The 7,629-nt window shown below is 44.3% G+C and overlaps 3 non-coding genes across 3 annotated transcripts; 2 read left to right on the plus strand and 1 right to left on the minus strand.

The window, feature by feature from the left end:
• The first annotated feature begins 312 nt into the window (after window positions 1-312).
• trnap-ugg (transfer RNA proline (anticodon UGG)) lies at window positions 313-400 on the plus strand. The gene is given in 2 exon segments: window positions 313-348; window positions 365-400. It is a non-coding gene; the product is annotated as a tRNA-Pro (tRNA).
• A 922-nt stretch (window positions 401-1,322) lies between these two features.
• trnas-gcu (transfer RNA serine (anticodon GCU)) lies at window positions 1,323-1,404 on the minus strand. Its single transcript has one exon. It is a non-coding gene; the product is annotated as a tRNA-Ser (tRNA).
• A 2,117-nt stretch (window positions 1,405-3,521) lies between these two features.
• Window positions 3,522-3,609, plus strand: trnap-ugg (transfer RNA proline (anticodon UGG)). The gene is given in 2 exon segments: window positions 3,522-3,557; window positions 3,574-3,609. It is a non-coding gene; the product is annotated as a tRNA-Pro (tRNA).
• Window positions 3,610-7,629: the final 4,020 nt, after the last annotated feature.

Here is a 7,629-nt window from a genome sequence, read left to right on the forward strand (position 1 = left end):
ACGCCAGATTCAGAATATAAAAAGTGTCGCCCAGATAATTAAAAGACCTTTGTAGGACTTGAACCTTCAATCTTCTGATAACTGAAGAATTTGCAACAGAAGTCAGATGCCTAATCCATTAGTCTATGCGGCCGCTGATGCCGCTGAATCTCTTTTTATGGGGCGAATTGTGAGCAGGTTCAAGGAAACTGTTCGAAAAAAGAAGTGGATTGAGGAAAAGATAAAAATATTTCAACTGTATTAACAGGTCCTCTGTGAGCTGGATTCGCACCAGCGCAGTGAAACTCAATGCAAATGGGAAATGACATCGGCGGCTCGTTGGTCTAGGGGTATGATTCTCGCTTTGGGCATTTCACGATTTAAATGCGAGAGGTCCCGGGTTCAAATCCCGGACGAGCCCTGGCACATTTTGTTAAACTCAACAACTCGGTCATCAAAGCTGAAATCGCTCTGCTTCTAAAAAAACGGCATGATCCGAGATTGTGAGCTCTGCCATTTCAAACAGACACAGAATGATCCGGGGCTGTGAGCACTCGCGGTTTAAACAGACCCAGAATGATTCGCAACTGACCGCGACCCCGCCCATTTTCGACAGGCCTGATTTTCAAAGCTTATGAAATCTATGGCAACATAAATCGGGCTGTTTCTAAAACGATGCCCGGTTTAATCTTGGACACCAAGTTGAAAATTTACTCCATTATCATTTTTCCCATTATCTCCGTCATTTTACTCCAGCCAAATGAACTGAGTTTAGGTGTCAGCCGTGGCTCAGCGGAAGCATACTCAAGCCTCACTCCAGAGACTTGAGTGCATAATCCAGGCTGACACTCCAGGGCAGTACTGAGGTAGTGCTGCACTGTCGGCAGTGCCGTCCTTCTAGTAAGATGTTAAACTGGGGCTTCAGATCCCATGAGAGAATGCTGAAAAGAACGAGGATTTCTCGCGCATTATTTATCTCTCAACCAAAGACCCAAAAACAGAAAATCTCGTCTTTAAGTTTGATAAATATTTTTGAAATTCCAAAGGAGAAACTTATGTTCCTGTTCCCTAATCATTTGCCTATGTTGCCGCTAGTCTTTTCATTCGGTGCCAATCTCAAAGGAAGGAAGAAGGAAGAGAGGGTTCTCAATCTCCGATTCACGATCTCATCTCCACTTTCATTCAAGGTGGGTTGAGAAATTTCTTGGAATATTTTAATTAGATATCAGCAATGCAGGGGCACAGACCAGCAACACCAGTGCAATTTTCACGAAATTGTATTTCAAGTAAGATTCAGTGAAATGCTTGGAAAGTGCATCAGCATCAAACGTGTAATACAGTAACGACGAGGATGGGATTCGAACCCACGCGTGCAGAGCACAATGGATTAGCAGTCCATCGCCTTAACCTCTCGGCCACCTCGTCTCACCAATATACTGCTTTCAGATATTCCATTTCTTGCTTTTTACATCTAATTAGAACTACCCTGAAAGAAATTCAACTTCACCGCTTATCCTGCCCGTGCACACAGATCTACAATGTTGAAAATGTACAATCAGCTTAATGTAAGCAACAGGCCTTCCGTTACTTCAGATGAGGGACTGTCAAAAATGGCCGGTTTCACGCCAGATTCAGAATATAAAAAGTGTCGCCCAGATAATTAGAAGACCTTTGTAGGACTTGAACCTTCAATCTTCTGATAACTGAAGAATTTGCAACAGAAGTCAGATGCCTAATCCATTAGTCTATGCGGCCGCTGATGCCGCTGAATCTCTTTTTATGGGGCGAATTGTGAGCAGGTTCAAGGAAACTGCTCGAAAAAAGAAGTGGATTGAGGAAAAGATAAAAATATTTCAACTGTATTAACAGGTCCTCTGTGAGCTGGATTCGCACCAGCGCAGTGAAACTCAATGCAAATGGGAAATGACATCGGCGGCTCGTTGGTCTAGGGGTATGATTCTCGCTTTGGGCATTTCACGATTAAAATGCGAGAGGTCCCGGGTTCAAATCCCAGACGAGCCCTGGCACATTTTCTTAAACTCAACAACTCGGTCATCCAAGCTGAAATCGCTCTGCTTCTAAATAAAACGGCATGATCCGAGATTGTGAGCTCTGCCATTTCAAACAGACACAGAATGATCCGGGGCTGTGAGCACTCGCGGTTTAAACAGACCCAGAATGATTCGCAACTGACCGCGACCCCGCCCATTATAGGCAGGCCTGATTTTCAAAGCTTATGAAATCTATGGCAACATAAATCGGGCTGTTTCTAAAACGATGCCCGGTTTAATCTTGGACACCAAGTTGAAAATTTACTCCATTATCATTTTTCCCATTATCTCCGTCATTTTACTCCAGCCAAATGAACTGAGTTTAGGTGTCAGCCGTGGCTCAGCGGCAGCATACTCAAGCCTCACTCCAGAGACTTGAGTGCATAGTCCAGGCTGACACTCCAGGGCAGTACTGAGGTAGTGCTGCACTGTCGGCAGTGCCGTCCTTCTAGTAAGATGTTAAACTGGGGCTTCAGATCCCATGAGAGAATGCTGAAAAGAACGAGGATTTCTCGCGCATTATTTATCTCTCAACCAAAGACCCAAAAACAGAAAATCTCGTCTTTAAGTTTGATAAATATTTTTGAAATTCCAAAGGAGAAATTTATGTTCCTGTTCCCTAATCATTTGCCTCTGTTGCCGCTAGTCTTTTCATTCGGTGCCAATCTCAAAGGAAGGAAGAAGGAAGAGAGGGTTCTCAATCTCCGATTCACGATCTCATCTCCACTTTCATTCAAGGTGGGTTGAGAAATTTCTTGCAATATTTTAATTTTAACAAGATATGAGCAATGCAGGGGCACAGACCAGCAACACCAGTGCAATTTTCACGAAATTGTATTTCAAGTAAGATTCAGTGAAATGCTTGGAAAGTGCATCAGCATCAAACGTGTAATACAGTAACGACGAGGATGGGATTCGAACCCACGCGGGCAGAGCACAATGGATTAGCAGTCGATCGCCTTAACCTCTCGGCCACCTCGTCTCACCAATATACTGCTTTCAGATATTCAATTTCTTGCTTTTTACATCTAATTAGAACTACCCTGAAAGAAATTCAACTTCACCGCATATCCTGCCCGTGCACACAGATCTACAATGTTGAAAATGTACAATCAGCTTAATGTAAGCAACAGGCCTTCCGTTACTTCAGATGAGGGACTGTCAAAAATGGCCGGTTTCACGCCAGATTCAGAATATAAAAAGTGTCGCCCAGATAATTAAAAGACCTTTGTAGGACTTGAACCTTCAATCTTCTGATAACTGAAGAATTTGCAACAGAAGTCAGATGCCTAATCCATTAGTCTATGCGGCCGCTGATGCCGCTGAATCTCTTTTTATGGGGCGAATTGTGAGCAGGTTCAAGGAAACTGCTCGAAAAAAGAAGTGGATTGAGGAAAAGATAAAAATATTTCAACTGTATTAACAGGTCCTCTGTGAGCTGGATTCGCACCAGCGCAGTGAAACTCAATGCAAATGGGAAATGACATCGGCGGCTCGTTGGTCTAGGGGTATGATTCTCGCTTTGGGCATTTCACGATTAAAATGCGAGAGGTCCCGGGTTCAAATCCCGGACGAGCCCTGGCACATTTTCTTAAACTCAACAACTCGGTCATCAAAGCTGAAATTGCTCTGCTTCGAAAAAAACGGCATGATCCGAGATTGTGAGCTCTGCCATTTCAAACAGACACAGAATGATCCGGGGCTGTGAGCACTCGCGGTTTAAACAGACCCAGAATGATCCGCGACCCCGCCCATTATAGACAGGCCTGATTTTCAAAGCTTATGAAATCTATGGCAACATAAATCGGGCTGTTTCTAAAACGATGCCCGGTTTAATCTTGGACACCAAGTTGAAAATTTACTCCATTATCATTTTTCCCATTATCTCCGTCATTTTACTCCAGCCAAATGAACTGAGTTTAGGTGTCAGCCGTGGCTCAGCGGCAGCATACTCAAGCCTCACTCCAGAGACTTGAGTGCATAGTCCAGGCTGACACTCCAGGGCAGTACTGAGGTAGTGCTGCACTGTCGGCACTGCCGTCCTTCTAGTAAGATGTTAAACTGGGGCTTCAGATCCCATGAGAGAATGTTGAAAAGAACGAGGATTTCTCGCGCATTATTTATCTCTCAACCAAAGACCCAAAAACAAAAAATCTCGTCTTTAAGTTTGATAAATATTTTTGAAATTCCAAAGGAGAAATTTATGTTCCTGTTCCCTAATCATTTGCCTCTGTTGCCGCTAGTCTTTTCATTCGGTGCCAATCTCAAAGGAAGGAAGAAGGAAGAGAGGGTTCTCAATCTCCGATTCACGATCTCATCTCCACTTTCATTCAAGGTGGGTTGAGAAATTTCTTGCAATATTTTAATTTTAACAAGATATGAGCAATGCAGGGGCACAGACCAGCAACACCAGTGCAATTTTCACGAAATTGTATTTCAAGTAAGATTCAGTGAAATGCTTGAGCATCAAACGTGTAATACAGTAACGACGAGGATGGGATTCGAACCCACGCGGGCAGAGCACAATGGATTAGCAGTCCATCGCCTTAACCTCTCGGCCACCTCGTCTCACCAATATACTGCTTTCAGATATTCAATTTCTTGCTTTTTACATCTAATTAGAACTACCCTGAAAGAAATTCAACTTCACCGCTTATCCTGCCCGTGCACACAGATCTACAATGTTGAAAATGTACAATCAGCTTAATGTAAGCAACAGGCCTTCCGTTACTTCAGATGAGGGACTGTCAAAAATGGCCGGTTTCACGCCAGATTCAGAATATAAAAAGTGTCGCCCAGATAATTAAAAGACCTTTGTAGGACTTGAACCTTCAATCTTCTGATAACTGAAGAATTTGCAACAGAAGTCAGATGCCTAATCCATTAGTCTATGCGGCCGCTGATGCCGCTGAATCTCTTTTTATGGGGCGAATTGTGAGCAGGTTCAAGGAAACTGCTCGAAAAAAGAAGTGGATTGAGGAAAAGATAAAAATATTTCAACTGTATTAACAGGTCCTCTGTGAGCTGGATTCGCACCAGCGCAGTGAAACTCAATGCAAATGGGAAATGACATCGGCGGCTCGTTGGTCTAGGGGTATGATTCTCGCTTTGGGCATTTCACGATTAAAATGCGAGAGGTCCCGGGTTCAAATCCTGGACGAGCCCTGGCACATTTTCTTAAACTCAACAACTCGGTCATCAAAGCTGAAATCGCTCTGCTTCGAAAAAAACGGCATGATCCGAGATTGTGAGCTCTGCCATTTCAAACAGACACAGAATGATCCGGTGCTGTGAGCACTCGCGGTTTAAACAGACCCAGAATGATCCGCGACCCCGCCCATTATAGACAGGCCTGATTTTCAAAGCTTATGAAATCTATGGCAACATAAATCGGGCTGTTTCTAAAACGATGCCCGGTTTAATCTTGGACACCAAGTTGAAAATTTACTCCATTATCATTTTTCCCATTATCTCCGTCATTTTACTCCAGCCAAATGAACTGAGTTTAGGTGTCAGCCGTGGCTCAGCGGCAGCATACTCAAGCCTCACTCCAGAGACTTGAGTGCATAATCCAGGCTGACACTCCAGGGCAGTACTGAGGTAGTGCTGCACTGTCGGCAGTGCCGTCCTTCTAGTAAGATGTTAAACTGGGGCTTCAGATCCCATGAGAGAATGCTGAAAAGAACGAGGATTTCTCGCGCATTATTTATCTCTCAACCAAAGACCCCAAAACAGAAAATCTCGTCTTTAAGTTTGATAAATATTTTTGAAATTCCAAAGGAGAAATTTATGTTCCTGTTCCCTAATCATTTGCCTCTGTTGCCGCTAGTCTTTACATTCGGTGCCAATCTCAAAGGAAGGAAGAAGGAAGAGAGGGTTCTCAATCTCCGATTCACGATCTCATCTCCACTTTCATTCAAGGTGGGTTGAGAAATTTCTTGGAATATTTTAAGAAAGATTCAGTGAAATGCTGTGAAAGTGTATCAGCATCAAACATGTACCCCAGTTACGACGAGAATGAGATTCGAACACACGCGTGTAGCGCATAATGGATTAGCCGCCCATCACATTAACCTCTCGGCCACCTCGTCGCGCCGACGCACCGCCCTCAGCCGTTCCATTTCCTACTTTTTGCATCTAAGCAGCAATACCCTGAAAGAAAGTCCACTTCGCCGCTTATCCTGCCCGTGCACACAGATCTGCAATGCAGAAAATGTACGATGCTCGGTTTATTCTTGGACGCAAAGTGCTTTCAGTGTATTTCTGTTTAGATGCAAAACGCAGGAAAGGGAAAGGCTGAACGCGGTGCATTTCTGCAACGAGGTGGCCGAGAGGGTAAGGCGATGGACTGCTGAGCCATTTTGCGCTGCACGCGTGGGTTTGAATCCCATTCTCGTCTTGACTGTTTTAGCAGTCCATTGCCTTAACCTCTCGGCCAACCCGTCTCACCGATGCAGCGCTCTCAGACATTCCATTTCCTGCTTTTTGCATCTAAGCAGAAATACCCTGAAAGAAAGTCAACTTCACCACTTATCCTGTCCGTGCACACATATCTACAATGTAGAAAATGGACAATTAACTTAATGTTCCTTCAGGTGAGGGACTTTCAAAAATGGTCGGTTTGAAGCCAGATTCAGAATAGAAAAAGTGCCACCCAGATAATTATATGACTGTGACAGAACTCGAACCTGCAATCTTTTGATAACTGAAGAATTCGCAGCCAAAGTCAGGCGCCTTAGCCATTAGGCCACACAGCTGCTGATGCTGCTAAATCTTTTTTTATGGGGAGAATTGTGATCAGATTCAAGGAAGCTGTTCGAAAAATGAAGTGGATTGAGTAAAGGATAAACATATTTCAACTGAATAAACAAGTCCTCTGCGAGCTGGGTTCGGACCAGCGCAGTGAAACTCAATGCAAATAGCTGAATAGCAGTGGCGGCTCATTGGTCTAGGGGCATTGATTGTTGCTTTGGGATTTTCACAGTTTAAAATGCGAGCGGTGCCGCGTTCAAATCCCGGACGAACCACGCCGCATTTAGTTAAACTGAACAACTCGGTCATCCAAACTGAAATCGCTCTACTTTTCAAAAAAGGGAAAGATCCGGGACTGTGAGCGCTGCCGGTTTAAACAGACACAGAATGATCCAGAGGCTTGAGCACATAATCCAGGCTGACACTCCATTGCAGTACTGAGGAAGTGCTGCAGTGTCGGCGGTGCCGTCTTTCTAGTAAGACTTTAAACCGGGGCTTCAGATCCCATGAGAGTATGCCGAAAAGAATGAGGATTCCTCGCCTATTATTTGCCTCTCAGCCGAAGACACCGCGTAGCTAACGTGTTGGGCTTAGTATCTAATGGGCGTTTGTCAGCGTAGGTTCGATCTGCACTTCAGGTAAATGCTCAGCCAATGGCCATTGAAAGTAAAACCAATGCATATTTTGGTAAGAAGCCATTTGAACCCTTCAAACAGCGTTTCTTCATTTACATTGGTGTTCTGAACATAGGAACAGGAAGAGTCCATTCAGCCCCTCGAGCCTATTCGCCATTCACTTACTTCATGGCTGAGCTGCGTCTTAACTCCATCCATCTGCACTGACTGCA

This window comes from Somniosus microcephalus, unplaced genomic scaffold (assembly GCF_052327205.1).
Source record: "Somniosus microcephalus isolate GS21.2 unplaced genomic scaffold, FLI_Smic_1.0 unresolved_chr1, whole genome shotgun sequence".
NCBI lineage: Eukaryota > Metazoa > Chordata > Chondrichthyes > Squaliformes > Somniosidae > Somniosus > Somniosus microcephalus.